This window comes from Dermacentor variabilis, chromosome 8, assembly GCF_050947875.1.
Source record: "Dermacentor variabilis isolate Ectoservices chromosome 8, ASM5094787v1, whole genome shotgun sequence".
NCBI lineage: Eukaryota > Metazoa > Arthropoda > Arachnida > Ixodida > Ixodidae > Dermacentor > Dermacentor variabilis.
Genome location: NC_134575.1, coordinates 91,263,910 through 91,288,504, shown reverse-complemented (window position 1 = coordinate 91,288,504; position 24,595 = coordinate 91,263,910). Strand labels below are relative to the sequence as shown.

Sequence of the window (24,595 nt, the reverse complement as noted above, 5' to 3'; positions counted from 1 at the left end):
ATACCTAAGATCAAGAACAAAAGTTAGTTTGGAGTCTAATATAATTCCTAAAAATTTATGTTCGCGGCTGACAGATAGCCCTTGCCCACTAACATAGATAGCGAGGTGAGGAATTACACCTCTCTTTTTGGAGAAGAGAACGCATGTGCTTTTTTGAGGGTTTAGTTTAAATATATTCTTGCCATCCCGCTTAGACAATTTATTGAGGCCGAGCTGTACATTTCGCTCACATATAGAATGATTACATGATTTAAATCATAGTTGTACGTCATCCACATACACAGAATAGAAGATTGTGCGTGGTATGTCCTTGCGTAGTGAGTTCATTCTTGCAACGAAGAGAGTGCAGCTCAGGACAGCACCATGTGGTACACCCATTTCCTGCGTAATTGGCAGAGATACATTACCAATCCTGACACGAAACATACGATTAGAGAGACAGCTTTGAATCACGTCCAATACGTTACCTCGGACATCGATACCAGCCAGATCACGAAGAATTCCAAAACGTCAAGTTGTGTCGTATGCCTTCTCCATATCTAAAAATACCGATAATAAGAACAGTGTGTGCACGAAGGCATTGCGGATATTCGCCTCGATGTGGATAAGGTGATCTGTTGTGGATCTACCCTCCCTAAACCGCTGTGCAAGGGGTCTAGTATTTTGCTACTTTCAAGATAATAGGCCAAACGTCGGTTTACAATTTTCTTAAAGAATGTGCATATGCAGCTTGTTAGGGCTATAGGCCTGTAGGTGCTGGCCAAAGACCGGTCCTTGCCTTCTTTGAGAATATGAATTATAACTGCTTGCTTCCAGGCGGATGGAATATAGCTGGCAGAGAATATGGCATTAAAAAGTGATAGGAGTCTTTTGTGGGCTTCCGGGTGTAAGTGTTCGATCATCTCGTAAACTATTCGATCGTTTCCAGGAGCTGATTTATTACAACTTAGTGCAGCCTGAAATTCCGCCATGTTGAATGGACAATTGTAATGTTCATTTCTGTTTCCTTTCTGATCCAGAGGCTGTCCTTCCGCTTGTCGCTGGTGTCTCAGGAATGCACCTGATTAATGGGATGAATTAGAAATGTACTGAAAATGTGCGCCTAGAGGATCAGCTTGGTCCTCAAGGGTGTCAACTTGTGTATTTACTAAGGGCAGAGGATCAGTTTCACGACATTTAATTTTGTTTACCCTGTTCCATGTTTTCGTTTCGTTAGTATAAGAATTTATGGTGGCGACGTATTTTTGCCAGCTTTCACTTTTGGCCCAGAGGCGCGTTCTTCTACTTTTGGACTTCATTTTCTTGAAGCTGATCAAGTTTTCAGCAGTTGGAGAGTCGCGAAGGTGACTCCAAGTCTTATTCTGATTTCTACGAGCTTCCTTATACTCCTCATTCCACCAGGGAACACATCGTTTGGAGGGGGAACTATTTGATTTAGGGATAGATAGTGACGCCACATCAACAATAACTGGTGTCAAATATGCCACTGCATCATCAGTAGGAAGTGTAGAGATGTCTTCTCAGGTCATGCGCGTGAGTTCTTCACAACGTTTCCAGTCGGCTGACTCGACTGTCCAGTGGGGGACGCGTGGAGAGCATTAATCACTTTTTGTTAATGTTATGACAGTTGGAAAATGGTCGCTCCGATATTGATTCTTAAGCCCGTTCCACTCTAGATTCGACACGAGTGTACTAGATGCAATGCTTCAGTCGATAAACGAAAATGTTTTGCTTGCCAAGCTATAAAATGTACGATCTTCATTATTCAGTAAGCCTGCACCTGTAGAGAAGGGGAAATTTTATACTAAGTACCCTCTGGCATCACAACGACAATCTCCCCAAAGGGTGTTGTGCGCATTAAAATCTCTTACGAGAATATAAGGTTCAGGTAGTTCATAGACAAAGCTGTCGCACTCTGTTTTTGAAAGATGGTAGTTGGGGGAGATATTGAGAGAGGTAACTTTGACCAACTTATTAAAGAGCACTGCACGGACAGGAACTGCTTGTAGGGGCGTAATAAGCTTAGAACGACAGAAAGCTGAGCTAGTTGGTAAGGATTCATTATGCACAAAAGACGTGAGGCGTGCAGATTGGACACAAGAGTAGAGAAGTGGACAACACGAACGCCGTCTATACCCTAATAAGCTGCACCCTATACCCTATACCGCAGTAAGCTGTAATTTCCAGCAAGCAACGCCCTTATCTACTTCTATGGCCACACCGCCCAAAGGCAGGGCGTCGTTGCAATCTTTTCGGTGAATGGCACACTGCAAGAGAAAGTTTGTGTGTAAAGAATTAGGATGTGTTTATGGCACATACAACACCCTTGGATTTAACATATGTGCGGGGTCTAGAATGTGGAGTAGACCCCTAACATTCCAGTGTAGTATCCGTGTATCCATGTTATATGTGTTTTGTGCTTTGCGTCTAGGAGAGATAGATCGAGTTAGCTCACGAGGCCTTGCCAGGGACTGTAATACGGAATTTTTCTTTCTTCCCGGCACGTTAGACGAAACTATGCCGCTCCTTGGGCGTCCGAGACGCCGGTGTTGTGCTCTTATCCATCATCTCGTCTCAGACGGTGGATAGTGCCCGCTGAGCGGGCACGTTTGCGGAGATTTTGGATCCATCTGCACGCGCAGCGGCTCCTGGTCCGGTAGACCTGGGGGTCTGTTGGCCCTCCTTGGCATGGGGCAGAACAGCGCTAGCTGCTCCAGCCGGAGAGGGGGGGAGCTGATGGCATGACCGCTGTCACTCCGTGTGCCTTGGCGGCCGCCGAATGATATCACGCGATTTGTGTAGGACGGACCAGACTGGTTCTTAAAGAAGCATTTGCACACCTCTTGGAATGAAAGGTAAAGTTTTATTTTAATTTCGATGATTTCCTTTTCTTTTTCCTACGATGGGCAAGAAGGGGAGCACGCGGGGATGATCTCCGTCACAGCGAAGTGGGTGGTGGAAGTGCAAGTGTCAGACGAGTGCTCGTTCTTTGCACATTTTGCCTCGGAAGCTTTGTGAGCCGTGCCCGGACCACTGACCCTTGAAGCGTCAGCGTGGATTAGGAATGTATGGCCTAACACGGAGTTTACCGTATCCTGCTTCTTTTGATTCTGGTATGTAGCTTGTGCCAAAAGTTATGATTACGTATTTTGGGGCATTCCCTTGCCGTCGCGCCAGATGGCTATTCTCTGAACCTTTTCTACATTCTGATCTTGCCATCCCTCAATTAGCTCACTTTCGCTAAGGGCGAGCAGGTCATTTTCAGAGACGGCACCGGGGACAATGTTCAAGGATCTGTGTGGGCCTACTGAAATTGGAATGTCTCCAAAAGCAATTAGTTTGGACAATTTACTGCACTGCGTCTTGTCACAAACATCAAGGAGAAGGTTGCGGCTTTGCATCTTAGTTACTTTGTATTCTGGGCCGATTGAGTTTGTCAACGATTCCGCCACAACAAAAGGAGATATTGTGCGGGCTGTCTTCGTTTCGTGGTGACTTACGTGGTATTTGGGAATGTTTCTTTCGGATTCATAAAGAAGTGGAAGGAGTCTTAGGTGCGTCCCCTATTGAAGGAGCCATCAGGGAGTGGGGGGAAAGTTGATTCCATAAGTTGTATTACTCTATTCGGCAGAGATGGCCACCGCCCACCATGGAGTCCCACTAGGAGACGACAGAAGATGGGAAGTATTCAGTTATGCACACACCAGCGGCACATCCCCAAATACATATATCCAAGGCTGGATATAATAGACAAAATTAACCTTTGCTGCCCGTGAAGTCGGAAGTAAATTGAAAATAAAGAGAAGACAGGAAAGATTGAAAGTGAGAGAAAAAGACGAAGATTGGCGAGGAGGATAGTAAAAGGCAACTACCGATTTCCCCCGGGGTGATTGACTCCGGGAGTGCCGTCTACGTGAAGCAGAAGCCAAAGAGGTGTGTTGCCTCCGCGAAGGGGCCATAAAGGTCCAAACAACCGACTTCGGCTTAACCTCTAGGATCCTCTTTTTCCCGGATATGGCTAAGCCACACACGCGGGAGGCTTCAACCCTCATATGCTCCGGTACGTGGTGTCGCAACACACCAAACGCCTGCTGATGCAGATGCCCCTGCGGGGACATTGGCAGGTTTACTCATGGGGTCGTCGTTTCATGCTTCAAACTGACCACCAAGCTCTTGTTGCACTACTGTCCTCCAAAAGGTCTAGTCAACGTCCTCTAAGAATTTCTCGATGGAGGCATCTACTCCTTTACTACAGCTTTGGCACAGAATACTGCAAGGGCAACCACAATGTCACAGTCGATGAATTGTCCTGTGTTACGTTTCGCCTACGACGCGCGGTTTAGCCGGCGCGGCTGCAACGGACGCCGGGGCTTCGTTCAAAGCGGCAGACATTTTGGCCCGTTCGGCGCCGCCGCTACGCCTCCCCGCCAAGCGCGTCCAGGCCTGTTCTAATGCCACGTGACTTCATGTGCGTGTGTGTGTGTATGTGCATGTTGGTGCCCACGCTTGTCGAAGCGCGGCAGCCGGGGAGAGGAGCTCCCCCAACTGTGAAGCGAGGGTGTCTGACCGGCGCCGACACGACGTATGCGCCACCTTCTCTTCCCATTGTGCCCGAACGGCGCCGGCACGACGGCTGCTCCACCTTCTCATCCCATTGTGCCCGAGCGGCACAGTCACGTGCTCGTCTATAGAGGGGTTCCTTCTTGCCCTCAACTGCGAGAGTATAAAAGCAGCTGCCCCCGGACGCCAAGAGAGGCTCCGATTTCTTCTGTTGAGTAACGTGCACTCCCGTCTCTCTACTTCGGTCGACCTGACCGCCAACTCTTTGCGATGTTAGAATAAACAAGTTGTTTTGTTGTTACCAGTCGACTCATGCTTTGCCGGGACCTTCGGATGCTTCCAGTTGTGCCCCAGGCCGCCAGGCCAACGCTACCCTTGGGGCTTGCGACCCAGGTGCCACAACGGGCGTCAGCGCCGAGTTCCCAACAACTCGTGCCAGCGGTGCGATTACAACAACTGTCTGCCAGCGGTGAGATCGCGACAACGGAGGCCAGCAGCGAAGAGATGCAGTTGACTGTATGCTGAGCAGCACAACGACCATCCGGGAGCAGTGCAACGAGCCCTGTGTGATGACTGGTTGCCTGCAGCGGAACGACTGCGCTGAATTCTTGGCTGCGAGGTTTGGTGAGTGCGGGACTTTCTTCTTCTGAGCTTTGCCAGGCTTTTGTTAGTGTCAGAAACAGAGCTGGTAGTTGTGGTTGTCGTCGCTGCCGGGTTAGTTTGCGGCAAGACAATAATAGGCAGTAGAGAAAGCAGCATTCAGAGCAGCCATGGATTTGAAGTCGTTGCGCAAACCGAAATTGCTGGAGCTTGCAAGAGAGTTGGGTCTGGATGTCGCAGACAAACTCAGAAAACCAGAACTGCTGAGGGCTATTCTTGAGTTAGAAGCTGAGGATGACGAGCTGTCGGAATGCCTTGAGACCATTGAGGAGAGGGAGACTGCAAAAAGACAGGAGCGCGAACTTAAAGAACAGAAAGAAAAAGAAGAGCGTGAACGTAAAGAACAGAAAGAGCGAGAGCAACAAGAGCGCGACCGTCAACACGCTTTGGAAATGAACCGTCTTGAGGTAGAGATGGAACGCGCTCGTAATGGAAGTCAGGCACACGGTGCAGGAGAACGAGTATTGTTCAATATGACTGACCTGATGCGGCCGTTTAAGCTTGGAGAGGACATTGGTTTGTTCCTGGTTAACTTTGAGCGAACGTGCGAGAAGCAGGGGTTCTCTCGGGAAACGTGGCCACAGCGCTTGCTCACTTTGTTACCCGGCGAGGCGGCCGACGTAGTCGCTCGCTTGAACAGAGAGGAGGCAGAGGATTTCGACAAAGTGAAATCGAGTCTGCTAAAAAAGTACAGGCTGTCAGCGGAGGCGTTCCGTCGGAAGTTTCGGGAAAATGAGAAAGGCAAAAGTGAGTCATATACAGAGTTTGCCTACAGGCTTATGTCAAACATGCAGGAGTGGCTCAAAGAAGAGAAAGCGTTTGGTGACCACGATAAAGTTCTGCAGTGCTTCCGGCTAGAACAGTTTGATAGTCGGTTACCTGAGAACGTGCGGTACTGGGTCTTTGATAGGCCAGACGTTAGTACAGTGGCTAAAGCCGCTGAGCTAGCCGAGGAGTTTGTGACGCGTCGGGCTCGCGGAGCTAAGGGCGGTCAAAAGGGTGAATTTGGCTCGAAGTTTGAGAGGCCGAAGTTCACACCCATGAGAACAAAGGGGAACACACGTAGTGCGGATGCGAGTGAAAGCAGTGCGACAGAACGTAAGGAGACGGCGGCAGCCGAAGCCGAACGCAGAAAGCGGTTCGAGATGAGGCAAGCGCGCGTGTGTTATACGTGCCAGAAGCCGGGTCACTTTTCGGCGCAGTGTCCGGAAACAAAACCTAAAGTTGTGTTTTTGTCATTATGCAGCACTGACGAGAACATGAAGCTTCTCGAGCCTTACATGCGAGACCTCCTCGTGAACGGGAAAGAGTGCCGAGTGCTTCGCGATTCCGCAGCTACGATGGATGTAGTTCACCCCTCCTACGTAGAACCCGATATGTTCACGGGCGAGTGCGCATGGATCAAGCAAGCCGTGGAAGCTCATAGCGTGTGTCTGCCCGTAGCAAAAGTGCTTATTGAAGGACCTTTCGGAGCACTTGAGACGGAGGCCGCAGTGTCATCTATGCTGCCCCCCCAGTACCCGTACCTATTTTCGAACAGGTCCGATCACCTCCTGCGCGAGAAGGGGCTTTTGTTTGGTGAGGCTAGCGTTCAGGCCTTAACCAGATCGAAGGTTCGGGAGCTCGCTGCAAAGGCGGTAGTTGCGGGGCCGACGTTATCAAACAATGAAAAAGGGTCAGAGGCGCAGCAAGCCGATATTCAGAGCACGCCCGAACTGAATAAAATTGAGCCTGTAACGTTAAAGGCACCAGATACTGGAGAGGAAATTCCCGATGCGGGAAAGTTAGAAGAGCTATCTGCAGATTTGCTCATCGCGCCTACGTCAGACGGACTTGATAGGTTGCTAAAAGTCAGCCGGTCGGCGTTGATAGCCGAGCAAAAGAAGGATGGCAGCCTTGAAAACATACGCTGCATTGTCAAGGAAGGTATCGCCAAGAAAAATGCTCGCTTTGTGGAAAGAGGTGGGGTCCTGTACCGGAAGTATCTAGACCGCAGGGGAGTGGAGTTCGATCAGCTGATCGTTCCTCAGTGCTACCGTCAGGATCTGTTGCGCTTGTCGCACGGGGGTTCGTGGTTCGGACACCTAGGAGTTAAGAAAACTAAGGACCGTCTCTTGCAAGAGTACTATTGGCCAGGGTGTTTTCGGGACGCAGACCACTTCGTGAGGTCATGTGACACCTGTCAGCGGGTGGGCAAACCAGGGGACAAATCGAGGGCGCCGTTGAAATTGGTACCTATCATTACGGAGCCTTTTAGACGGCTCGTTATTGATACAGTGGGACCTCTGCCGGTAGCAGCCACGGGGTACAGACACATTTTGACTGTGATCTGCCCAGCGACAAAGTTCCCTGAAGCAGTGCCGCTTAAAGAACTGAGCTCAGTTGAGATAGTCAATGCACTACTGTCCATATTTGCGCGAGTTGGTTTTCCTGCGGAAATCCAATCGGATCAGGGCACGGTGTTTACTAGCGCTTTGACGACAACTTTTCTCGAAAGGTGTGGGGTAAAGCTGTTACACAGCTCAGTGTACCACCCACAGTCGAATTCCGTTGAGAAGCTCCACTCCGTCATGAAGCGCGTGTTCAGAGCATTATGTTTTGAACATCAAACTGACTGGGAGCTGTGTCTGCCTGGGGTGATGTTTGCATTAAGGACCGCGCCGCATGCGGCTACGGGGTTTTCGCCAGCTGAGCTGGTGTACGGTCGCTCGCTGCGATCTCCGCTTCGCATGTTTCGAGAATCGTGGGAAGGCAGGGGCGACGACCCAGTCGTGGTGGAGTACGTGCTTAAGCTCCTCGAACGCTTAAGAAGGGCACAGGAGTTGTCAGGTGAAGCAATGGCAAAGGCCCAGCAGAGGGCCAAGGTTTATTATGATCGGACCGCCAGGGCCCGTCGTTTTGAGGTGGGCGATGAGGTCATGATATTGCGCACATCGCTAAACAACAAACTAGACGTGCAGTGGGAGGGCCCAGCACGAATTGTTCAGAAACTGTCGGACGTTAACTACGTGGTGAGTCTGCCAGGAAAGCGGAAAGCACAGCAAGTTTACCCACTGTAATCTGCTCAAACCTTATAGACAAAGGGAAGCAGTGGTGTGCATGATGGTAAACGTTCCTGTAGAGCTTCCGGTCGAGCTTCCGGGACTAGGCTCAGTGACGAACAGGAAAGACACCAATCAGGTCATTAGTGACTTAGTCAGTGGAGCATCGCTGTCGCCTGAGCAGAAAACCGAACTACACCAGCTCTTACAAGAGTTTCAAGGTCTGTTCTCTGAGAGGCCTGGTAGGACTTCTGTCCTTACTCATGATATAGAACTTACCTCCCCAGAGCCAGTACGATCCAAGGCGTATCGGGTGTCACCCCGCCAGAACGATATTATGGAGGCTGAGGTAAAGAAAATGCTACAGCTCGGAGTTATTGAGGCGGGTGAGAGTGATTATACCTCCCCTTTGATTTTAGTTGAGGTACCGGGCAAGGAACCTCGTCCTTGCGTCGACTACCGCAGGCTTAATTCCATCACTAAGGATCAAATTTATCCGATCCCTAACATCGAGGAGCGCCTTGAGAAAGTTAGTAGCGCTCAGTTTATTTCCACCCTAGATCTTGTCAGGGGTTATTGGCAGGTTCCACTTACAGAAGAGGCTAGTAGGTATGCGGCGTTCATTTCACCAATGGGAACATTCCGTCCTAAAGTGTTGAGTTTTGGTTTGAAGAACGCGCCATACTGCTTTTCAGGCCTCATGAATAAAGTGTTGCGGGGACAGGAAGAATTCGCTTTACCGTATTTAGACGACGTAGCGATATTCTCCGCATCCTGGTCTGAGCATATGGCACACTTGCGGGCAGTATTAACCCGCCTGCGCGAAGCGGGCTTGACAGTCAAGGCTCCTAAGTGCCAGTTAGCACAGGCCGAGGTTGTCTACCTCGGTCACGTGATTGGTCGGGGTCGTCGCCGCCCCTCTGAAATAAAGGTGGCCGCTGTGCGAGACTTCCCGCAACCGCGCACGAAGACCGATATTCGGTCGTTCTTAGGAGTCGCCGGCTACTATCAGAGGTACATCCCCAGGTACTCTGATATCGCGGCTCCCCTGACGGATGCTCTAAGAAAAACAGAGCCCCAAACAGTCGTCTGGGACGAGACAAAGGAAAGAGCTTTTAGCGCCCTAAAGAGTGCCCTAACAAGCCAGCCTGTGCTACGATCGCCAGACTATACAAAAGGGTTCGTTGTTCAGTGCGATGCTAGTGAGCAAGGCATGGGCGTTGTACTGTGCCAACGGGAAAATGGAGAAGTAGAACACCCCGTCCTGTATGCTAGTCGTAAGCTGACCAGTCGTGAGCAGGCGTACAGCGCCACCGAGAAAGAGTGTGCGTGTCTCGTGTGGGCCGTTCAGAAATTGTCATGCTATCTAGCCGGCTCGAGGTTTATCATTGAGACGGATCACTGCCCTCTCTAATGGCTGCAGACCATCTCTCCCAAAAATGGCCGCGTCCTGCGCTGGAGCCTCGCTTTGCAACAATATTCCTTTGAGGTGCGTTACAAAAAGGGGAGTCTCAACGGTAACGCCGATGGCTTAAGTCGAAGCCCCTAACGTAGGAATCAGCCTCAAAATTGTTTGTTACTGATGTGTTTCTTCCTGAGGCAGGATTTTTAACATATTGCTTTTGTGTAGTGTTTCAAAGTGATGATGTTCTTTCTAGTGCAATTTTCCAATTTGTGGACGCGTTCTGAGTGCTGCTAGACTACTTTAAGGAACTAGGCAGTGGTATAGAAGGGGAAAGAGCCTGGCAGGGCTTAGTGAGGGTTGTGCCGTGCTTGCTGACTGAGCGGTTGAGTTTCAGCGTAGTTTTAACGCTTGCCGGGAACGAGAACAAAAATGTGAACTCTCCCGAAGTCACTTTGCAGTGTCCTGTGCGAACCTGAACGAGAGAACGAGGCCTTCTCTGTGCGCTGCGCTCAAGAAACGTCGAGGGACGCCCGACTTCGGTTATGAGCATCATCGAGCGACATCCCTCCGGACAGCGGATGCAGTCCCCTGTCCATCGGGATCTCCTTCCCCCGGCGGGGCGGTCTGTTACGTTTCGCCTACGACGCGCGGTTTAGCCGGCGCGGCTGCAACGGACGCCGGGGCTTCGTTCAAAGCGGCAGACATTTTGGCCCGTTCGGCGCCGCCGCTACGCCTCCCCGCCAAGCGCGTCCAGGCCTGTTCTAATGCCACGTGTCTTCATGTGCGTGTGTGTGTGTATGTGCATGTTGGTGCCCACGCTTGTCGAAGCGCGGCAGCCGGGGAGAGGAGCTCCCCCAACTGTGAAGCGAGGGTGTCTGACCGGCGCCGACACGACGTATGCGCCACCTTCTCTTCCCATTGTGCCCGAACGGCGCCGGCACGACGGCTGCTCCACCTTCTCATCCCATTGTGCCCGAGCGGCACAGTCACGTGCTCGTCTATAGAGGGGTTCCTTCTTGCCCTCAACTGCGAGAGTATAAAAGCAGCTGCCCCCGGACGCCAAGAGAGGCTCCGATTTCTTCTGTTGAGTAACGTGCACTCCCGTCTCTCTACTTCGGTCGACCTGACCGCCAACTCTTTGCGATGTTAGAATAAACAAGTTGTTTTGTTGTTACCAGTCGACTCATGCTTTGCCGGGACCTTCGGATGCTTCCAGTTGTGCCCCAGGCCGCCAGGCCAACGCTACCCTTGGGGCTTGCGACCCAGGTGCCACAACGGGCGTCAGCGCCGAGTTCCCAACAACTCGTGCCAGCGGTGTGATTACAACACCTGCTTTCCTGCTTCTCTGGAATCTGAACCGGCACTAGATGAGGATATATTGACTTTGGTTTCAGTATGCATAACGAAAGAATAGTTTCAGGCAAGTAAACTGGCTGATCTAGTTTGTCAGGCTTTATGAGAATGGATAGTAAATCGATGGAGAAATGCTGCTGATCTGCCGCAAAAATCGCAGGCATATCTGTCCTTACAGTCGGAGTTAACCAACGTAGATAATCTTCGAGGAGAGCGTATGATTTCACCAGCTTCCATGCGTCAGAACCTCCTGTAATTTGCTCATGAGTGTCAATTGGGCATCACCCAAACAAAGGTCAGATTGAGAGGCATCTGTTGGGGGCCTCACATGAACCGACAAGTTGAGGAACTTGTAAGAAATGGCTTTATCTGTTATCCAACAGGTAAATCTGCCAAATCTTCTTCTGCTCCACCTCAACCTGTGGAATGACCTCTTCGACCATGGGAAAATTAGCTATAGACAGAATAGGTCCTGTAGTTCGTGCTCCACGGTAAGTTCGTTTCACCTTAGACATTGTCGACTATCATTCCAAGTGGCCTGGAGTTGTCTTCATGTCTTCAACCAGATCCGAAGCTATCAACTGTCTTTCTTCTCTATTCGATAGAGAATGGTTTCCTGATGCCATTGTGTCCGACAAAGAATCGCGACTTGTTTCCACCGAGATTGAAAACTTCTTGAAAGAAAGAGGCCTCAAGCACTTCCTGTCTTCACTTTACTACCCATAGGCAAATGGCTAGGTAGAAAGATTCATCCATGTCTTAAGACAATTCATGCAGATTGCTATGTTGGAGCAACGAGACCTGAAGTCGGCGGCGTTACAATACTTGGAAACCTACAGGTTTTCTCCACATGCGACTACAGATGTTTTTCCGGTAAGGCTTTCTCATAGTCGTCAACCGAGAGCTCGACTCGATGTCGGAAATATGCCTCCAATCTACTGGTAATCTTCTTCTCCTAAGTTGCACCAGCAAGTGCAAAGACTAGCGATAAAAGACAGGAAAATGTCAACAAGTACGCAGACCGTCAAGGCACCACAAAATTCCCCCAGTTTCACCCAGGAGATCTTGTCTGAGTACGTAACTCGCGAAAGCTCAGTCAAAGATATTTAGGTCCATTCAAGATTACCCGCGTCATCGGATCAAATACTTTCCAGCTTGAAATCGGCAAGCTTCGGAACCCTTCCAAATTGGTTAAATAACCGACATGGCAGGATTCTCTTGAGAGCTTGGATGAAATTGAGTCATTCCAGTCACTACCCATCTGTTGATCATGGTTTCCCACATTCTTCTCCAGATCCTACTGGTACAGGTTCCCCGGCTGCATACTACATTTCTAGCTTCTGTTTTACCCCCGCGAACGGGTTCATTCTCTGCAGAGGAATTTGCTTGTTTCCCCCTGTCACAGTGTCGCAAGAAAGGGCTCTTGAAGGAACTCAGAACAGCAATACTGAGAATCCCAACTCATGTATGAGTAATGATTTTTTTAGTACTACTCCACAACCAGAATGAGTTTTTCGAATGTCGACACGAAGCCAACAACCGTCGGTACGATTTAAGGATTATGATTTAAAATAGCTCCGCTGTTTCATTAGTTTGGAAACTTTCTTTCGCATGTTTTGTTTCAAACAGTCCTTTATACAGTGCACGCACTACTGTTGAAATTGTTGCGTTTTCTATAATTAGCACATTAACATAACATTGGTTTATTCAGCATTTAAGGGACTTTGTGCACAAGTTACCGTTTTTTATGCTAAACAGAGGGTTATTCCTCATATACGAATTCAGATCTCTTCAATGGCGCTAGCGTAACATTGTATCTTTCAATACGGGCAGATTTGATTGAACATTCCCGCACCATAAACGCGACATACGCACACCGCCACGTCAATCACGGTCAAGGACTATCGCTGTCGACCCAGGCTTAGGGCGAATAGGATGTTTAAAGAAAAATTCACGCACGCGTACAATTATGTGAACGCATTTTGGCTGCCGAAAGGCTGATTAATGATCGTCGCCAAGCGAGCAATCGTGCATGCAATTACGTCAGTGACCGTTAACTGAGCGTCATTTATCACTAACCGTAGTTCACAGCAGCTGCACGTTTTTTATACAAGTGGTGCGGACACGTAGATTTTAACGCATTTCAAATGTTCCTATGCCCACATTTCATACAAAGCTAATTTATGCACAACTGCTTCGTAGCAGCACATCTGCAAGTGGAAAAAGATTCAAAATACAGGAGCTTCTAAATCAAATTTATTTCGTACAAGGGACCTATTGTTGCTGGCAGCAGGGTAAGATTGATTGGAGGCTTTGGGGGCAGAATTCAAAGCAATTGAAAAGGCAAGAGGCTACTAACAGAAACAAGAGGTCATTTTTATTGCAGTACTTACATCAAGATGGCAAACTTGCAAACTAATTAGTCACACATTGCAGACTGTGATATGAGAACACATTTTTCATGACGTCCTCATAGAACTGACGTCAATTTACTGTCACACAGCGCTTATTAAGCATACAGGCAGAACTTTACATTTTTCAAGTCGACTAAGTCCGATCTAACAAGAAGGATATTGCAGGCGGTAAACGCTGAAGCTATCACAGCTGCCTCATAAGCGGGAGCGCGCGAGGTTTTCGTCTATTGCAAAAAGATATGAACACTAGCACACAGATGTTACAACAAAATTAGAACGCCTACAAAAATTACATAGAAACAGAAGAGAGCTAAACCAGGGTCCAATGGACAAATTATATCTGTTAGTATTTACGCTGTTTTGAACACACTGTTCGAGACCCGCATAGTCAGAACAATGGTACAAACAGGCCAGCGAATTGGGGGAGTTGGTAGAGAGAGAGAGCAAATTATAAATGAAAGGTAGGGAGGTTAACCAGGGTGAATTGGTAAGTTAACATTCTTGGCGTATATGTGCAGCGGGACACAGACGTGTCGTTCATTCTTTGTCCCGCATCTGTGTCGCGTGGCACACATACACCAAAGATCGTACAACAGCCTCTCACGCCAGGCGAACTCATCTCAGCGTCAACAGGAGTGTTACTCGGGATAAATATCGCTTTATAGAGTAAACAAGCCCAACTCACCTCTGTAAACAAGGCGAACGCACCTTGAATATTGACACGTGTACTTGTTTATCTTTATCGGGCGACCACGTTTCACCACCTAACAAATGTTATCGCCCAGCGGAGGACGCGCCTGCATGTATACGAAGTTTCTGGAATGTTATCGATGGTTCCATCCGCTGTCTGTGACCGAACCTTGTGTAATCTGATTGCATGCATGCGTGAGGCGAATAATGTAGAACTTTTGGAAGACACGTGGGCCCCAGCGATTACTCTGGAACATTCGACGACTGATGTATAAAAGCTATTTATAAGTGATGAAACTAGCATTTTATTGGGCAAACTTGTGCCCTCAAAAAACACGCTATACTGAAAGAACGGCGACAGCGGCGAACACAGTCGGCGATCGTCGAAAATCTGATCAGCGAGACAAGCGCGTCGGATTGGTCAGGCCAAGCTCTGGCTCTTCGGAATCCCTAAAGATGAAGAAAGGCGCCGGCTGTGGGAGCTCAATCTTCACCGCACCGATCGGCCCTTTAGAAGTCACTGACTCCATTTGTGAGCTGCACTTTGATGCAAAGTACTTACTGAGGTATTATGCGCATATTATTGAAGGTGAGGAATTAGCTACACAGCGTGGAAAGCCTGCGCATCGGTTTGATGCAGTACCCAGAATCTTTTGCGCTATCTTCCGGAGTATCTCTGCGAGCAGCTCACAAGCGAGCAGCCCACTCAAAAGAGAATGGCCTCACATGCAACAGATGAAGGCCAGTCATCATAGAGAACGCCCACTCTCTCGGTTGAACCGTCATTGACATTGCAAGCATGTGACAATGGAAACTTGCGCGAGCTCGAAGACGTAAACAGCCGATAATATGCTTCATAATATACACTCGAACGCATTTGCAACGTTGCATTCGAGCTCGGCCGCAACGCTGCAGTTACGGCCGAGCGTTGCGTTGCAATTACTGTGGTTTATATGTTCACGAATTCAGCGATATTTACAGGGTCTTTAATGCTGTTCATGAATTTAAAAGACCGCAAGAGCTATGCTGGCGGACGATTTACAAAGTCGCCTGGCAAAACACGTATTTGGCGCCATAGTCCCGTACTACGCTTACACAGACATTTCACTTATGTATGCAATCCAAGGTGCTCATTATTTGAATGCCAATGCCCCAAGTTTCTACCCACGCAAGAAGGCGATGAGCGCTGGTAATTAAACTACAGACGAATGATGCTGTATCCGACATTTTAGAATGTCAAGAATAATATCTACGGAAGCGAAGAATAGACACTCTAACTCATGATTAGCAATGGAAGTTCAGCTTGGGTTTATATGAAGAGAGCTCAGACAGCGACACGGTATTTTGGAATAGAGCATCCATCTTTTGAGAATAGAGCAATGAAATGGTAAGTATATCAAAAAATCTTTCTCAATCTTTTAATACCGATCCGAAGTGACTTTCGACAAGACTTGATACATGTAGCTTTCAGAGTCCAACGCCTTGGATCTGTGTTGTAACTTAGGCATCGCTTAATTGCTGCCGTTGCAGTGTTTGATATAAAATGTAATATAGAGTCTGTTGATACGGAAGAAAAGTGTAATGCCTACTGGTGACGTTTCTTTAAGTCTTTGAACTACCTCAGTCAGAAACGGCTCCTGATCACGCTTGTTGAAGCTTCGAAGATTCAGTGCTTGCACGTCTCATGTTATGTCTTGATATCGCGTGCTGTATGCCAGCATTACAACCGTAAACCTTCACCAAAATAAATAACAGCTGGCATCCTTTCAGCTGTTATTGCCAGTCTGCATGATCCATGGCTTGGCCTTTAAGTTGATGCCAACTGAGCTAAATTGATTGTGTGCTCTATGTTGCTCTATTTAAGCGATAAAGTAATTTGCTGACGAGATGGCATCGGCACACCTTGTGTTTAAAATGCCGTTTTCGTCTATACTTTCTGCGATTTTGTTCCCCTTGGATCTACTACCACTATCCGTTTACATGAAGGCCACTGCTGTCATTCAGTTAAAAAAATGGACATGCAACATAAAAGTACAGTCGTTAGCCATTGAAACGCGATTGTCGGAGCAAAGGGCTGCCACTGCATTTTGCAGTACCAATGGGCGCTGGGGACACCGAGATGGTGCATTGCGCTATACAATAAAAGCGACGATTTCCGTGACTCGTTGGGACTGCATTTCGCACCCCAGCCATGTGCTAGCGCTAAGCCGAGGCCCAAATTAGCGCCGACCGCTCTGCGCAACGATAATCGCGCTTAAAACGCTAAGCATTTACGTGCAATATGTAGTCACAGTAGATTCGCGAATTAGTTAGAGTTGCTCATTAGGTATAACCTCCTGAACCTTTCTGACCTATAGCGGTTAGAGCTCATCGATAGTCTAGGAGGCCTGTAATTATTCTGAATAAATTGAAGACTCAACTTACATTGCCTAAACGAATCTGTGTGTGTGTGCTAGGCTCACTGAACTTTAGTATATTCATATTGCCAATATAATTATTGATGTTCGTGCAGGGCCGGACTAAGAAAAATGGGGGCCCTGGGCTAATGCGCATGCAGGTCCCCTTTCTCTATACTGACCCCCCTCTCGCCTGCTACGCTACTAAAATATGCCATGTTTCATTTTAATTCCACCAAATTAAAAAGAACGAAGTGCGATCAATGGGATTGTTATTACTATTAATTTAAGGAAAACAACAAAACTTGCTTGAAACGCGTGTTGTTGTAAACACCAACACATATGTCCACTTTGTGATTATTCTGCATTGTGTTTTTAGCAAAAGCTAGGCTTTAAGGAAAAGTTTAGTGCACTCAAGACGAACAAGAACGTAGAAAAGACAACATAGCTCAGATGTCGATCCTTCTGAAGCTAGGCTTTGCTTGCATCACTAAGTTTAGTCCCGTGAGGAGATGCATGGTTGTATTCAAAACATTCTTTATTAAAATTCAAGCATCAGACTGCAGTAATCGTTATACACGTTACTCTATAAATATGGAATAGATATATACAATACTTAAGGCAATAGAAACACCATAAAGATGCGCTAGAATACAGACGAAAATTACCAACTGTAATTACAAAACATTATTTGAAGATATTTCCTTAAAGGTGAGAAAAGCACGGACGACACCAAATAAGCGCGGCACTATCAAAAACAACAAGAATACAGGTGTTTATAAGCACGCTAAATATCACAAGAAGAACAAACAAGAGACGAACAACGAATATTTGCATATCTTGAATTACGCTGCTCAGCGTTTCATTGGAAACGTGGAGGCTAGGAGGCGACACAACGAACTTATTGGAACTATTCATGTATAGCGCAAACAGTCCTCTTTTAAAATGGCATCTTTCGCGCCTTCGCTTTGGCGAAATCCGATATAGTCTGTTCGAAGGATAGATCAGGGACGAGGTCACTTTCAATGGACATGATAGCAAGTGAGTTCACCTTGTCGTCAAGGAGGCTCGAACGAGGCGATTTTTTATCAGCGACAACTTGGAAAACGGTCCTCCGGTCTCACAGTTTGCCACGGATGTGCTATAGAAAGAAAGGTTCGGAAACAAAATAGAAAGGTTCGGAAACACATCAATAAGCTTTCTTTCGTGCAGCAACTTCATTATTCCCAGGGGACTCGTGTCCTGGCACACAGAGTTATGTAGAAAGCTCGCAAACTGAATGATTTCAGCGGTAAATGCTGCCTCCAAATCGTTTTTCTAGGTTTTCACCAACTTCTCAGCCTGCTGTGACAGAGAGGTCTCGCTCCCAACTTCTGTCAGCAATTTTAAGAATCCGAACCTTTCGCAGAGTTCAGTGTAGGCAGCCTTTCGCACTCGCAAAGCAGAGCCTAGACTGTCAAGTGCAACATTGTAGGCCTCTATGATAAACTTTTTTCTACCTTGTAGCGCACTATGGCTTTTTCCGTCCGGGTGCTTACTCAAAACGATGCGTTTGCCCTCATCCTGATAACATTGATTGGTACGTAGCGTGCGTGCTCTCTCTTCGAAGGTATCAGAGAGATGTCGCAAATAATTAACAAAGCCTTCTCGAGAGCTCAGCAGGTCTACAGCAGTTGAAATGTCTGGGCCTGGTTTCTGAAGTGCTACGCTGGTCTTGTCAAAGCGATCCAAGATTTCACTCCAGAAAATCGCCATGAATGCAGTCTCTAGTTTTGTCATTTTCTTGAAGAGAGAGTGCGTTTCGTTCCTAGTGTCACCGTTTTCTTCCTTGTTCTTTGATATAGCTTCAAGACAACACAAGACTGCATTGAAATTTTTCAGAATGGCCTTACATGATTCAGCGGGTCTTGACCAGCTGGTCTCAGAGAGACTTTTCAAAACAACTGCTGGCCAGTTCCGCTCATGCTGTCCAATAGATACTTCCATGGCTTAGATGAGGCAACAAAGAACACATACAGTCTCTGAATCACAGTGAAAAATTTGACTGCCTCAAGGCGACTGTCAACGTTACACGCGCCAACTAAGTTCAGTGAATGACCAGCACACGGGACGTAGACTGCTAATTCGTTCAGGTGTTTCATTTGAGCTTTCAGTCCTTTGTATTGTCCTTACATATTACTCGCATTATCATAAGCTTGGCCCCTACAATCATCATTTGAGATGCCGTTGGTCGTCAAGAGGGACATCATGGTGTCCAAAAGATACAAGGTGGTATGCGGTTCTATTGGAACAAATCCAAGAAAGCGTTCGTGCACTATGTCATTTAAAGAGTATCGTAAAAGAACTGACAGCTGATCAACGTAAGGTCTGGAATTGAATCAACAATTAAAAAGAAGTATTTTGCGCGTTTCACTTCGTCAACGAGACGTTCCCTGACAGCCTTTGCCATAGGCTCGATAAATTCACAACAAATGGTTTTTGACAGATATGATGGGTGACCTTTTGTTCCCGTAGCGTTTGATGTGCTCCTCTAGAAAGGGATCAAACTTGGCAATAGCCTCAAGCACTCCCATATAATTGCCGTTTCTCGGTGAACAAAAAATCTCCTCACTGCCTCAAAACGCTAGGTTGCGCTCAGCTAGAAGCTTAACTACAACGACTACGCGCTCCAACACCTCTGTACAGTAAGCGGTCTCAGTGACAAGATGCTTAACCAGCTCCTTGTTAATTGTGCTGCTCGAGTTAGAACGGGCGAGCCATGCTGCCACGTAGTTCCGGTGCTCGACGCTATTTTCATGCACGCAAACCTTTTCTTCTGCTCTTTTTCAATCAGAAAAGCCGTGCGTGGTGAAAGCACTGGGTTTGCTTGAAATCGAAAATAGTTTGCACATGAAACAGTAAAGGGAACCTTTGGACTCCGAGTACATTATCCAGTGTCGCTCGTACGGCTCCCCATTTACAGCCTTTCGCACGAAAAGATGAGGTGACACATAGCGTTTCTGAGTTTTGTATTGCCTTTCGGAAGACGGAAAATTTTCTGCCCGATTTTGAAAATACAATGGCCCTTTCTCAAGGCATACACTCCGAAAGCTGTCAGTAATAATGTCCGGCCACTTAGCAGGGTCACTTCGGAGAATCTCGCAACTTAACTCTTGCTGCGGGGTTGTCTGTACTTCTTTGTTGCCGCAACGAGAAGCCGTCTCATTCGCCCTCTCAAGGCACACTTGTGGGTGGGAACACGATTATTTGAAGCCAAACTAAAAGGAAACAAATGAGTCGGTTCTTGGAGTGTTGTTTCCTGGCGCTCGTCAGTGGAAGGAGGCTCATCGGGGAGGTTTGGCACCTGTTGATCAGCAGTAGCAGAAATCGGGCGTGGCGGACCGGACACCTGAAGCTCTGTGGCAGGGACCCGGTCGAGTAGCATTGACGTTGCGGACTCAGGAACACGACAGGGCTTGGTTAGCGTCGGTTGCTCAGAAATATGGATGACCGAGGTTGGCACCGTTTTCAAAGGATCCAGACAACCGACGAGTCAAACCTTGCTTCTTGCTAGGAAACCGTGGTGATGGAGTTGGCAAGTCCTCCACAGAAGCACAGTCGGTACTAATGGGAGTTTGACACGGACTCTGGGTAGAGCGATCATACTGCTCCGCGGAAGGTGCATTCAGTAGGTACTCTGTCATTTTTGATAGCTTCTTTTCACGCTCTTCTCTTTCTAACTTCGCCTTTCGTTTAGACGCACAACTTTGATGCTTCCGACCGAGCATTTTCGCATGAATGGATGCTAATTGTTCACCGGGCGCTTCGTCAGTCCGACGCGACCGCAGGTGTCCAACGGTGGCCGTCCCGATGACTGGCGCACCCTGCCTGGATGGCTCGTGGCTGGCCGAGAGCGGTGCGTCCCCTGGGAGCTCCTCAGCGGGCGGGCTTATGCAAGCTTAACTGGCGGCTCAGGGCTGAATCGCAGCCCGCGATCAACTTCCTTTTATAGACGCGTGCCACGTCTGTCTGTTACTAGCGCCAAAGCAGGCGTTCACATACGCATAGAGTTCCTTCTACAAGTTCCCTCCTTCTCCGTACAAACTCACTCCTTCTTCTGTTCCGGTCTCGTCTTCCTATTGACTAGGAGCAATGGTCGGCTCTGGGAGGTTCTCGATTTTTCTTTCGCCCCATGGACGCCGAGAGCGAGAACGAAGGGGAGAGGGCGACTCCTAGCGCGGGCAAAGTTACGCGCCCTCCGTCGCCTCTGAGTCATCTTTTCCTACTTCTTTCAGGGAAGTTCGGCGGCCGGTCTGACCTATCTTTTCCAACGAGCGCGCGCGAGGGTGCGCAGCCACTAGGCAGGAATGGGCCCTGGAGACAGGCCTTTGTGTCCAGCTCTCCAACTTCCCCCTTCACTCTTCTACAACCCTAGCCCGAACAGTGAACATTCCATGCCCTACGGCACGCGGCACGTGTGACGCCTTCTTTCCTTTCCTGCCTAGACTCTGCCACCAGACTCATCATCATCTGCTATCGGACTCATCCTCTCCCGCCCAAATTACCACCACTGTATAGAAAAGTCGAATGGGAGGCACTGTTGGGTGTTGCAGCGCATCATTTCTATGAGAAGGACAGCAGCGGAACTATTTGAGAGGTGGAGGGGTGGCGTCGTGGTAACGAGGGGCAAGGGAGATTTACGTCCTCATCCCACATTACATGTTTTACGTGTTTGCCCCTTGCCCCTCCTCTCCAGACAGCACTGGACAGACGGGCTGACAGGAAACCATGAAAACTCTTCCAAGCAAACGCACCTCGCCTCGTAAGAAACAGGGCCCTGCCGGGGTGGCGGGGGACTCCTGTTTTTGCAACTCGACAAGCTCTCCCCAAATGATCAGGCTAAATGCATGCTGATACATTAGGCAGGGGGCCCCGTCTGCTCGTTCTGGTTTTCTCGCTTCAACCATGGCGCTCGAAGTTCCGTTGCCCATGGTTTCATAGACTAAGCAGGTTAGAATAAATGGGCCCGCTTCTCCTACTGTCTGAGGTGAGGCCCTGGGCTGCAGTCCCCTTAGCCCCCTTAATCCAGTGCGTCCGTGTATGCATATCATTGTAATGTTTCGCGGAACACATTATTTACAAATGATTTGTTACGTCCTTCTGCCGGTGTTGGTATTTCAATTGTGTACGAGAGCCACCAAGAGTATTGATGCATTCTAAATGGCTACACTTTATCTAATACCGCCCTTTAATGAAATATTGACTGTGTATAGTGCAATAGCAGATGGCGCAACCATCTGCCTTTGTTGCGTTAGAAGATCTATGGGCAGTATTTTGGGTCCATTACTGGAGTATTTAAGGTAGAGAGTTGGGAGAGTCGGAATATGGACAAAGACATGTTCCAGTGCGGAATAAAAAATGAAAAGAGGTACAGAGGAAGAAAGGCGATAAGAGGTCTATCTTCACTGGTAGTGCTTCCCATTTTGCGTTTAGTGCATCTTCACATTATTTAAAAATTTTCTCTTCGTTTTGCTAGTTGCTTAAGATTTGGTTCATTGTCGTAAATGGTTGTGTGTATTTTATTATTTACGGCTCATAATTCTGGCGACTTTCCGTAGGGTCAGATAGACTTGTCAGCATGCTCAGTCATGTTTTTATTTTCTCTCTGCAACATATAGAGAGGCAAATAAAGTGCCTGCTACCGGAACGGTGGCTCACGTGACTCTGCATGGCACAGCCCCTTCCGCCCCTTCCCATCTTGTGTTATTGGCTTGCTTTGAAGAGGTTTCACCATTTCTTAAAAATACTCTGTATGCACACTTGCGCAGTATTTCCTCGAACAATTAAGTGGCGTGATAGATTGTTTCATGTTTCTTCTCTTTTATTTTTTTCTGCGATCTGCCCAATGTTGTGACTTCGGAAGTCAACTCCGAGTTTACTCAAAGTTAAAATGTTGTATTCGGCGTGAAGTTTAGGGGTATATAGTTTTTTATCAGCTGCATTTCGTGTTTTTTGTGTCGTGGTAATGTTTGCTGCTTTCGTACAATTTCAGTTTATTTATTCACTTGTTTCATATTGCAGAGTCCCGACCACTACAGCCAAGGTCCACACAGGGCAGCGATACTAAGGTACCTGTGGGATCGCACGCGCATCCCAATATCTCCGGAGTGGCCACGCGGTTACACGCGATAATCACGTGCTCGTTCGTGGGGGGTAGCGGGTAGAGGGCACGTTCGCCGCTCCCGCTGCTCTTCGCGCCTGGCCGCGACGCCGGAGCCATGGCAACGTCAAGGAGGTGTTGGCCAAGGCACCCCGTTCCCTCCTTTCCCCTTTCTCGGAACCGGGGAGCCTCCCTCTCCGCCGCTCGGGGTGAAGCGCTATTCCCCCGACGCATCTTTGTCTTTCGGCTGAGGAGCTTGCGACTGGCCGCATCTCAATTCAGACGCTGAGACCGCCGCACCCCATCCCCCTGCAGCGCTCGGGCCCTGGGGCGGTCAGTTGCTCACGAAGGCGCTCGGCCTTCGTGAGCGACTGACCGCCCCAGGGCCCGAGTGCGGATTCACTTTGGGTGAGCTGAACCCTTATCAGCCCCTACCCCATCCCTCATCCACCCTTACCGAGCGATGGGAGACCTTGCTAACCAGCCCTGCCCTGGAAGACCGGCTCGTCTTGATCTGCAGGGGACAGGCGACTAGGGAAGCACATGAGTCCCCTGAAGAGGGAACCACTTCCATCGACGGCGTCTAAGAAGATGTCGAGCTCCGCTCAACAAAGTTGTTTCTCTCTCTCTCTGTCTCTATCTTGTGGTTTCCAACATTGTGCGGTTTCTTTCACCTCAGAGAACGCTCTGTCGCTGTGGTTTTGTTTTGTATTTGTGTTTGCTGTTGTTGTTCTGTTGGTACTTGTATCTTAAGGTGAATAAACACCTTAAGTCGAGACTCACCCTGTCCCCCTGGACTGAGCCCGCCGTGGTCGCAATTCACTGCGAACCGCGGGTTAGGGGTCTCAGCTCTGACTGTTAGGGTTGCTGCGAAAGTGCTAGCGAGCGACTGCCGGAACGCCGGCGCTGTGCGATCCAGAGAAGGGTCAGATGCGCACGCGCGAACTTGAGTAATACCCTTATATATTTGGTACCATTAGGGACCTATGTTAGGTCCGCTACAACAATGTGCGAGTAAGTGAGCGAAACGCCTCATAACAGTTCGGAGCGATGGCAGGCGCAGAAGTAAATTTTTTATTCTCCTTGCCTTTTTTTTAATCTCGCGGCACGAGGTACAATACACACGTGCCGGAGCGCGCCATATATAAAAAGCGGCCACAGAAGATGACGACGGCTACTAGAGAGCCCTCCCCTTTTTAGGAGATAAGGAACGGTGCCAAAGAAACAGCCTTTGATGTAAGGGAATCGGGCACATCCGTCGTTTCAGTGGTTGTAAAGTCGTTGAGAGCGGATAATGATGGCGAGGCTGCCAGGTAGGCTGCTTTGACCCTGTCTATCGCCACGACTTCTTCATGTCCGTCGAGGTCGACGGTAACAGCTTTTACCGCCCGCTGGAGTAACTTGAAAGGGCCATCATAGGGATGCGTAAGATATGGTAGGATGCCTCCGCGCCGTATGAAAACGTGGCTCGCTGTGGACATGTCTATGCTGACGAAAGCATTACTTGAGGATGCAACCCTATTAAGGCAAGGACCCAAGCACGTAAACAAAAAGCGTCGCTGCTGAACTTAGCTCTCTTGATTGGGCGTGGCAGCAGCAGGTGGAGCGCAAAATTCACCGGGTAAGCACAACGTTGTGCTGTAGGCCAGTCTCGCAGCTTTAAAGCCGAGGTATTCCTTGAAAGTAGAAGCGCTCACCTAGCACGTCGAGAGGAAGAGCTCCAGCCCAAGAACAGCTAGTGTTCCTGTATATGCTCCCGCAGGGGGCAGAGTTGCGCATAGGTCCGGCATTATGTTCCATCTATGCAGTGAAGCCATTCCTCGCGCGCGCAGGAGACAAATGTCGCGTGGTTTTCCCTTTGCTTTTTTGTCTGCTGGTAGCGAGCTACATGCGGCAGTCGTTCGCAAGTGCTGAGGAAGATGACCCATTAGCGCAGC

At 48.6% G+C, this 24,595-nt stretch overlaps 1 protein-coding gene across 1 annotated transcript in view; it reads left to right on the top strand.

The window, feature by feature from the left end:
• LOC142590401 (uncharacterized) overlaps nucleotides 1–22,988 on the top strand; it is a 54,021-nt gene extending 31,033 nt beyond the window's left edge. Inside the window, exon 6 of the mRNA XM_075702485.1 lies at nucleotides 22,580–22,988. The gene's annotated coding sequence lies outside the window, so the exon portion shown is untranslated. The remainder of the gene's footprint in view (nucleotides 1–22,579) is intronic.
• The last annotated feature ends 1,607 nt before the right edge of the window (nucleotides 22,989–24,595 follow it).